The sequence below is a fragment of the Rhipicephalus microplus genome, chromosome X (genome assembly GCF_043290135.1).
Source record: "Rhipicephalus microplus isolate Deutch F79 chromosome X, USDA_Rmic, whole genome shotgun sequence".
Taxonomy (NCBI): domain Eukaryota; kingdom Metazoa; phylum Arthropoda; class Arachnida; order Ixodida; family Ixodidae; genus Rhipicephalus; species Rhipicephalus microplus.
In genome coordinates this window covers 139,785,210-139,794,775 of record NC_134710.1, presented here as the reverse complement: position 1 = coordinate 139,794,775, position 9,566 = coordinate 139,785,210, and positions in this window count along the sequence as shown.

Here is a 9,566-nt window from a genome sequence, read left to right as displayed (position 1 = left end):
AGCTGTACCCTTTAGATCGGGCGGTGGCTAGTGCCACCAAGCCGTAATACTTAATGAACCATAAAACTAGATTTTTTTTCCCCCTTTAAATAGTGACGTTGAGGATTCGTACTTTGCACTGAAGGGTTTAATTTTCATTCATGCCTTGACTTTAGCCACCAATCAGATAACCTCCTTCTAGTTAATTCTACCCGCTTAGTCTATTTTGCCCTCCCTGTCCCTAAACCCCAGTGCTTTGAAGAACTCTGCGCCATCATCCTGAACTATAGGGTGAATCCCTTTACAGAACATTATCAAGTGTTCGGCAGTTTCTTCTTCCTCTCCACACGCACTGCATACCGTGTCTACTCCTTCGTGTTTGGCCCGATAAGTCTTGGTTCACAATACTCCCGTCCTGGCCTCAAACAGTAGAGAACTACCCCGAGTATTATCATAGATCCTTTCCTTGGCAATTTCCTGCTTAAAAGTTTGATATATCTCTAGTGTGGACATCTTAATCATGCCAATTCTCCACATGTCGGTCCCAGCCTCCTTCACCTTCTTCTTAACCGATAATTCTTTTTGGTTTGACCCCCTGCTGTTTTCTAAGTATTTACCAGTCAATTTTCTGGTTCGCTTCCTCTATTTTGTATCGACATTCTTCATGTACAAGTAGCTGAAAACCTTCCTTGCCCAACGCTCCTCCCCTATTTCTCTCAATCGCTTCTCAAATTTTACCTTGCTGCTAGCTTCCCTGCCCTCAAATGATGTCCATTCTATATCACCTTGTACTCCCTGATTTGGTGTATTCCCGTGAGCTCCTAAGGCAAGCCTACCTATTCCACGTTGCTTAATTTCTAATTTTGCTTGAACTTCTAATCTCATGCACAAGACTGCATTGCCGAACGTCGGACCAGGAGCCATGACCCCTTTCCATATTCCTCTCACAACATCATACCTATTGTAATTCCACCGTGCCCTGTTTTTCATTACTGCTGCGTTCCTGTTACCTTTAGTCGTCACGTGTGTTTCGTGTTCCGTTACGTACTCGGCCCCATTGCTTTTCCATACGCCCAGATATTTGTATTTATCTGTTATCTCTAGCGTGACCTCCTGTATTCTAAGCTCACTACCTTCATTGTCAATAAAAATCATGACTGCTGATTTTTCCCTACTGATTTTGAAATCTAACCTATCTCCCTCAGTACCGCAGATGTCCACCAATCTCTTCAAATCTTCCTTGCTGTCGGCCATTAGCACTATATCATCTGCGTACATCAATGCTGGTAGTGCCTGTTCAATGAGTTTTCCTTGTTTGACGAAAGAAAGGCTGAAGTCCAGTCCACTTCCCTCTAATTTGGCCTCTAATCCTTGTAGGTACATCATGAATAATAAGGGTGACAGGGGACACCCCTGCCTAAGCCCCCGTTTTACCTCTGCAGGCTTGGATACCTGTTTTTTCCACTTTATAACTACCTTGTTACCTTTATAGATATCCTTTAAAAGATTAGTGACTACATCTTCCACGCCTAGTGTGTCCAGTATTCCCCACAATTCCTCTTGAACCACGCTATCTATCGTACGCTCCCTTGATATCCAAAAATGCTAGCCATAGGAGCCTGCGTTCTTTTTCTGCTATTTCGATGCACTGCGTCAGTGAGAACAGATTGTCTTCCAACCTCCTGTGTTTCCGAAACCCATTCTGTAGTTCCCCCAGCACTCCCTCATCCTCTATCCATGCCTGCAGTCTTTCCTTTAAAATCTGCATTGCCAGCCTGTAGATCACTGATGTCACTGTTATAGGACGGTAGTTGTTTATGTCAGCTTTGTCCCCCTTTCCTTTATAGATCATGTTCATCCTGCTAAGTTTCCATCCATTGGGAACTTCTCCATCGATTATTATTTTGTTCACTGCCTCTCTCAAAGCCTGCTTAGACTTCGAACCTAATGTCTTTATCAGCATAATTGGAATCCCATCTGGGCCTGTTGATGTACTACTAGGACCCCTTTTCTCAGCCCTTTCCCACTCTCGTTGTGAAAATGGAGGCATTGCGCCACTTGATCCATCCTTGTCTATTGTGGTGCATAAAGCACTTCTTTGTTGAAACTTTTCTGTCGCCCTTGTTCTTATATATTCAATAGCTTCGTCCCCTTCTAGCCTAGCACCTTGAGCTGTAGTTATAAACCTCTGCTCTAGGCTCGTCTCATTTCTTAGGGAGTTTAGATGGTTCCACAATTTCGCAGCTGCCTTTCTATCTTTTTTATGTACTTCTGCCAGCCACTGAGCCCCCTTTCTTCTAATCTTTTCATTGATCAGGAGGGATGCATCCCTTCTACAGCTTAGAAAGATTTCCCATTTTCTTTCAACATCATCTGTCGGTTCACTCCGCTGCTTAGCATGTCTGTGTTCCCTAGAGGCTTCCTGACGTTTTGCTATGGCTCTCTTAACTTTCTCATCCCACCAACTTTTGGGTTTGTGTCTTTTCCAGGGTGACTTGTCACGTGCTTTAGCAAGCTCTAGCTCAAACAGTCTAATTAGATTCGTGTATGTCCACACTGTTTTATTATCCTCGGTGATTACTTTCTCAATTTGTTTAGTGGCTATTTCAATTTGCCTTTCTGAATAAAAATATTCCTGTAGCTGCTCATCTTGTCTCCTTCCCACTTTCATTGCTCTTCCAAAACTTAGCTTGATACGTTTGTGATCACTACCCAGACTTCTGGAGCCACCTTCATCTATGTGCGTTCCCCTGAGCTTGTCATATATCCTATGTGACGTCAGTGCGTAATCTATCGTCAACTGCAGCCTTCCTACCTCCCATGTTAATTGCCCTTCACACTTCTGGGTACTGTTGCAAATGATGAAATCAAGCCTTTCACACATATCCGTGATGGGAAACGAAGAGGCAGACGCTGAAGCTAAAAATGCCTTAAGCAGTGCCCCTGAAGTACGCATTGCGTTTTCACGAGCTGACACAAACGCCCTGCTTCGCTGCGTGATGCACAGCTACACACTTCAGCACTGGACCAAACCAGAACGGCGACACCAGCGACTTCACAAATGGGACCCGGAAATGAGGTTCCGCATGCCCCCTAAATTGAAACGGCAACACACAAGTATGATCCACCGCATTCGTCTTGATGTAGCGTACACCAGACGTTACGCACATATCATCAGTCGCAGTGACACCGGTCCTAATTGTGAACACTGTGATGTGTCAGAAACACTTGAGCACATATTTTGTGTCTGCCCAGCATACGCACGTGAACGACAAACACTGATTTCTTCTACTGAACTATATCGCAGTAGGTCATTAACTGATGAGACCATGTTGGGCCCTTGGCCAGACACCAACAGTGCAACTGCGGTCACAAGAGCAGTTATAACCTTTTTGGAAACAACTTGACTATGTGCGCGGCTATGAAATGTGTCTCAACTAGAAAGAACACTACATACTCACCGCTCTATCTCACCATCGTCATTCATTAATCTTTCTTTTCCCCTTTCCCTTCCCCCAGTGTAGAGTAGCAGGCTAGAGCAAACAATCGCTCAGGCCGACCTCTCTGCCTTTCTGTAAATAAACTTACCTTCTCCTCCTCCTCATGATCATTTTTGCCGCTAGCTGCCGTGAGCAACTAGCGCCACCCAGCGTGTGCAGCTCTTGACCATGCCAGCACCCAGAACTGACGCACTTCCGCACAGTCTGCATCAAGAATTTCATTCGAATAGAAAATGGGACTGCAGTGTTGCCAAACAAAACTTTTCAATGCATGCGCCGCGGCCACGCTCTTGCAACCAACGTTTGTAGAACCTCGCGACCAACCTCCGAGAAGTATAGACTTCTGGAACAGGTGGAAAAAAAAAACAGCTATGATGTCATAACTTGTTTCATCAACTGCAGCATCGTGACATCACGGAAGGGGGTCCCCATGGGGTCCCTTTAAGTAGTGTCAATACCTTCAATATTCAAACTTCAATATTGCTGTAAAATACTTTCCAAGCTATATTTGCAGTTGATATTTTGTAGATGATATACGCATGTTGAGTGGTATCGATACTGCAGGCTATCTCAGCTGCGAAACTTTGTGTCGGTACCCCTTTAAAGAGTGGGGAACTTCCCCTTGAATTGTCATAAAACATTTTTTTGTATTTCACTCTTTCTTTACTGATATACTTCTTGTGACCATTTTTTTCCCCATTGTCTCGGTCCGGTGCTCTGTTTCTGTCTTCATGTTTAGTACGCCCTATTACTGTTATCTCTTAGTTATTTACTGTTTGCTTCTTTGTCGTCCTCCACTGTGTGTCCACATTTTTTATATATAAGTACCTAACTATTCTAGATGCCCATCTCTTTTTTATACATTTCTCTCAGCCGTTTTGGGTAGCAGATTTTTCTCTGAGCTTCGCGAGCTTCGAAAGACTCCCAACCCATCGAGGTGTTGGGATGAAATGCTTTTCATTTTGATTCTGGTTTTGTTCCATCGCAAAAAGTTGCGCTTCGTTTCTATTCCAGTACAAAAAAAAGTTCCATAACTGTTTGTAATGGTTTTTATTTGCATACAAGATTTGAGGTTAAAGTAACAATTATTAGCGCTTCTCTTAAGAAAGTGGGACAGGGGCAAAACACTTTTTTTCCATGTTCCTCAGAGGAGCGTAAGTAACTATACCACGGATTCTTGCCAGCTTGTGCGAACTGGTACTCTTCTAATTATGCATAGTCTTTATTTTCTCAAAAGTGAATGACAATATTCTTTGAGCAGGCCCAATGCCTTGTGTATAGGGAGGGAGCATGGCGTCAGAGGCTGCACCTCATCGAGTGATGATGGGCTGACTCGCTGATCTGCATGACCACTGTTCTGACAAAACAAACTTCAGTGCCGAAAATGCCCCCTTCATGCTGGCCAGCGTGACAGGGCACTCGAATGACCACTTGTGAACATTTCTTGTCACAGTTTCGTTTTTAGCACCATATCAGGACATCTTTCTTTTGTAATTCCTGTCCGAGATTACTGTATACTGTATTCTGGGATTCGCATTATTGCGCACATTGCATGACCGCAGTTGTTTTAGATTGCCTAGTTTTTTTGTGAACTAAAAAAGGATTTTAAAAATTTCGGTTTCATTCTGGAACAAAATAACAGGTAACGTTTTGGTCACGTTTTCGTTCCGATAAAAAATATTGCTTTTTTAAAATTTTTCGTTATATGTCGCGACACACTACAGCCCATGTCTCCATGTACCGGCTCTGGGAAGACCAATATTTTTCTTACAATCCGGAGGGTGTTTATCGGAGTTTATTTGTGTCCAGGAAATTCAGCATTTATCAGAGTTTGTTTCTTGTGAATCTCCTATTCAACTTCGGTGTCTAATTTTACATTATAAATTATTGGAATGTGTTCTTGTTACTTATATTTGGCATGAATAGGCTTTGCATTGTTGCTAATAATCCTGCTTCTCAATCCTTTCATTTCTTCTCGTTTCCTTTTTATTTGCCCTGTTAAAATAATGAAGCTGTTGGTTTGTACTGCTGTGAACTCGCCAAAGTGTACTTTTGAGGGGGGGGGGGGTGCATGAGCTGGTCGAGCTGCTTCCCAGCTTTTTCTGCAATGTTACCTTATCTTCTTGATGAAAAAATAAAGGATTTATTACTATTATTATTATTATTAATATTAATACTCCAAAGTCTTAGATGGAATGATATCTGAACACAAAAAAATGCGAACGCACCATGTGTATTTTAGTTGTCTGGAAGGTTGGAGCACACAAAAATATACATACAAGCACAAGCACTTGAACACAGAACACCTATGTTTGTTTCTAATAGATGCAAGTATACATTACGAGGTTGATGCCACTGATAGAGGTGCGTTCCTTTCGATTGAAAATTTTCAGCTTTGAAAATGCGCTTTGAATGTTCAAAATTCCCTTTTAAAGTCGTAGTTAATCAGATGAATCCAAATTGTCAAAAATTGTACCGATAAATGTTTATAGAATTTTTTCGATTTTTTTTTCGAATCTGCCTGAAAACACTGAGCCCTACGTATATCATAAGCATGATTGGTGATAGTGGGCACCCCTGGTGGAGTCCTCTCTGGAAAGCTACTGATGTGTTGTTAGTTATCCCTTCCCCTTTAAGCTGAAGAGTCATTTTGATATATCTCCTCATGAAACTTAATGCTACTCCTTCCAGATCCATAGTTTCTTAGAATGGTTCGTAGACTATTGATGTTAATATTATCATATGCATCACTAATATCCAGATAGACTATGTAATTATCTGTTCTCTTTGGATATTTATATGCAGTGTGTGACTATATATACAAACAGGTTAGCAGCTATGTGCTTGGTCATTCCAGATTCATTCTGCAGTCCCACTTGTATACTTTTGCTTCCTGTCCATAATTGAAGCTTCGTTTAGGGGTTTGCATAGCTATTCTGTACACTACTGACATTATTCCAAGCAGTTTACAGGGCTTGATTTTTCTTTGTCACCAGTTGCCTCCTACCTCTAGTACATCGTTTGTATTTGACCAAAGTGCTCTAATAAGTTTATTTTGCCCAGCAGAGGCATAGCCAAGGAGAGGGAAGGTGGTTGGAAAGTTCAAGCCCCCCCCCCCCCCTGAAGTTTTTTCAATTTTGCTTGTGTATATGTAATATGCACACAAACACATACGTGAACGTACATAGAGTATAGGTATCCCTCCCTCCCTCCTGAAAAAACTGGCTATGCCTCTGTCATCCAGTATTGTTCAAGTGCATACAGGAATTGCTACCTCCTGTTCAGGTGCTCTAGTTCAAAATTTGTTTCTTAATTTATTTTATTTTCTTTATTCAGCTTTCTGTGTCTGCTCATTTCATCATAATTTTCTAGAGATTCGACTATTTTTTCTATATATATAGTATGTCTTGGCCCTACAAATGGTTTCTGTTTGTGTATGTAATGTCATATTGGACTGTTTAATTTTTTTTCCCTAGGGACTTTGAATGGTTCCATGTATATTCAAACGCTCCTTTTTTTTTGTCACATATTCCAGCTGGCCAGTGATTGCTTGCATCTTTGATTTTGGCCTAGACTAGGACCTACCTTCAACACTGATTTCCTAATTTGGTATGCTTCCCATTTTTCGTGTACTTTCTCTTGTGACAATGGAGCAAAATCTCGTTAATTCCAGCTCGGTTAATTCAAACTTATAGTTAATTCAAACTGATGGCCTGGTTACAGCACTGCGCTGTGTATTTCTGTGGGGAAAAACTCCCGATAATTAGAACGCGTCGGTGTCTACAACAGTCAACTCAAACGTGGAGCCCCCTGGCTTTTGTACCTCTTCGCAAAAATCTGCACATAATGGTCACCCAATTTACTCTTTACTTCCATCTGTGCAAGACAAGTGTAGATTGATTTCCATGTATGGTGTAATGCTTGTAAATGTCCGTCTGCTGCTACTGTTGTATGGGTGGCATAGCCCAGTCAGGCAATGTTTGCTTTTAGCCATGTCCCTGTGGACAATTTCAATATTCTTCTTAATAAACTAAGAAAGAAAGACTTTAAATTTCGATAGGGTTAACTCTGCCATGTAAATGAACCTGTTTTGGAGCACAAGTAGCTTCGCATATTTGGCATTAAGCTTCTCTGTGGTCAAGGCTGTTCGTGTGGAAAACATACCAGGAAACTCGTTTGCAGTAATTATATACAGGTCAAAATGTGACGCCTCTTAAAAAGTGCTCGCTGCAAATCTTCAAATACACTTAGCTGCCATATTGAGGTGTCCTCTTTTATCCACCAGATTTACAGCGTTCACCCACAGCACTCATCTTTGTGGGTACCGCTTCTCAGACTGGAAATGAAAAAAGAAATGAAATCAACCAGCTGTGCATAGCGGACATTGATGAAACGGCAAAGCTTTCGGCTTGCAAAGAAGCCTTCGCTTCGCCAATTATTGGTCAAATGAAGTAGGATTTCTTTGAAGTTAGGCTGTAGCAGGTTGAAGTAGGATGAAGTGGGTGAATGAAGTGGCGGGAGTGGTGGGAGTAGTAGTGCGAGTTTTGAGTAGTGGCAACTATCCATTTCCGATATACGAAGGCCCCTGAAAAAACACCTTGATTGTAAAAAAAAAAAGCACACCTACTTTCGCCGTAATAATTTGTACACCCATACGTGACGCAGTTTACCCATGTATGGGACTCGAAAAAGGGCATAGTACAGGTATCGTGGCCAGAGTCCGACGAGCATAGTGAAATGCTCAAGCTGAGAGTTGTCCTCTACCTTTCGAACAACATAATGCTCGCTCAAGCGTGTGCAGTACTCAGAGGAAATCTGCACCGTAGCTTTTTTGTAACATGCTTTTACTGAAAGGTAATTTTTCTGTGTGCCTTTCTTCCAACGAAACCCAGCCCATCTCACCGGGCAGAGCCGTCCATTTGTGGTTTTACTATGGACACTCTGTTCTAAACGGCACCATGGCACTTGATCAAGTTTTAATACTGATGGCAGTGTCCCTGTCTATGCTTTCACAAGGAGCCGAACTGCGATAGGTCTGCCACTTTGTTCTAAAGCTATGCAGTAAAGTCACTCCTCGTGCTCACAGTAGCCAAACTTTCCACGCTTGCACAAGCTTGGTTAGACCTGGGATGCCACTGCTGGGCAATGCCAGACTCCTTAGTAGAACGCAGTGGCCAAGCCGGGGGGTTCGTTTGAGGGGTACAAACCTACCCCAACTTTTACTTTTTGTATGTGTATGTGTGCATGCATACAAAAACCCATGAAGAGGATAAGCGGGGTAGTTGTGGGAGGGGACTCTTTCATACTTCTTTGCACTGCCTTCCGATCGTAATTGGCCTCTGTGGGAGAGCGCGAGAACAACCTCATTTGTTTTAAAGGCACGTGAAATTCAGAAGAGCGTCCACGAGGCGTTTAACCAAGCAGCAGTGCATTGAGGGCGTGCACAGCGGGGCCCCTTATTAAGGCTATAGCCTTGCGTGTCTCATATACTCGCAATGACCGGCTGTGTCAGGGCGTGCCGTGGATGCTAGCATACATTACCTTGAAGAGTCAGCCATATAACTTGTGATGATACCAACTGCAGCATGAAGCGCCACCCCTAAACAACTTTTAGATGTGCTTAATATCCTTTGGGCTAACGTCACCAAATGCAAAGTGTGAAAGTGCTCATTTCTTAAAGGAAGTGATCTAATAATCAAAAGTTACAATAGAAAGCACTTCGATAGATCACAGACCATGATAACCGAGTCGGCATGTTTAAGCTTCGCTGGTCAATCTGCACGAAATGCTTCAGCGGTGAGCGGCGCGCGCGGCTACGTTTATTATGCAGGTAGGTAGGTAGTAAACTTTATTAACTCAGTTGACAGGAGAGAGTTGGGGACGGCTTTAAGGGCCGGCCCCTTACAAAATCTAGGAGGAGTCCCTAGTCCGGGACCCCTGTGGCTTCTGCTGCAGCACGCGCTCGGGCCACTAGGGCACGCTGGTCTTCTAGGGTCGAGCAACCGAGCAGGGCAGCCTCCCAGCTCTCTCGGGTAGGGAGGGAAGGGGAAGGAAGTGGCGGGACCGCCGGATTTGAGGGGCATGCCC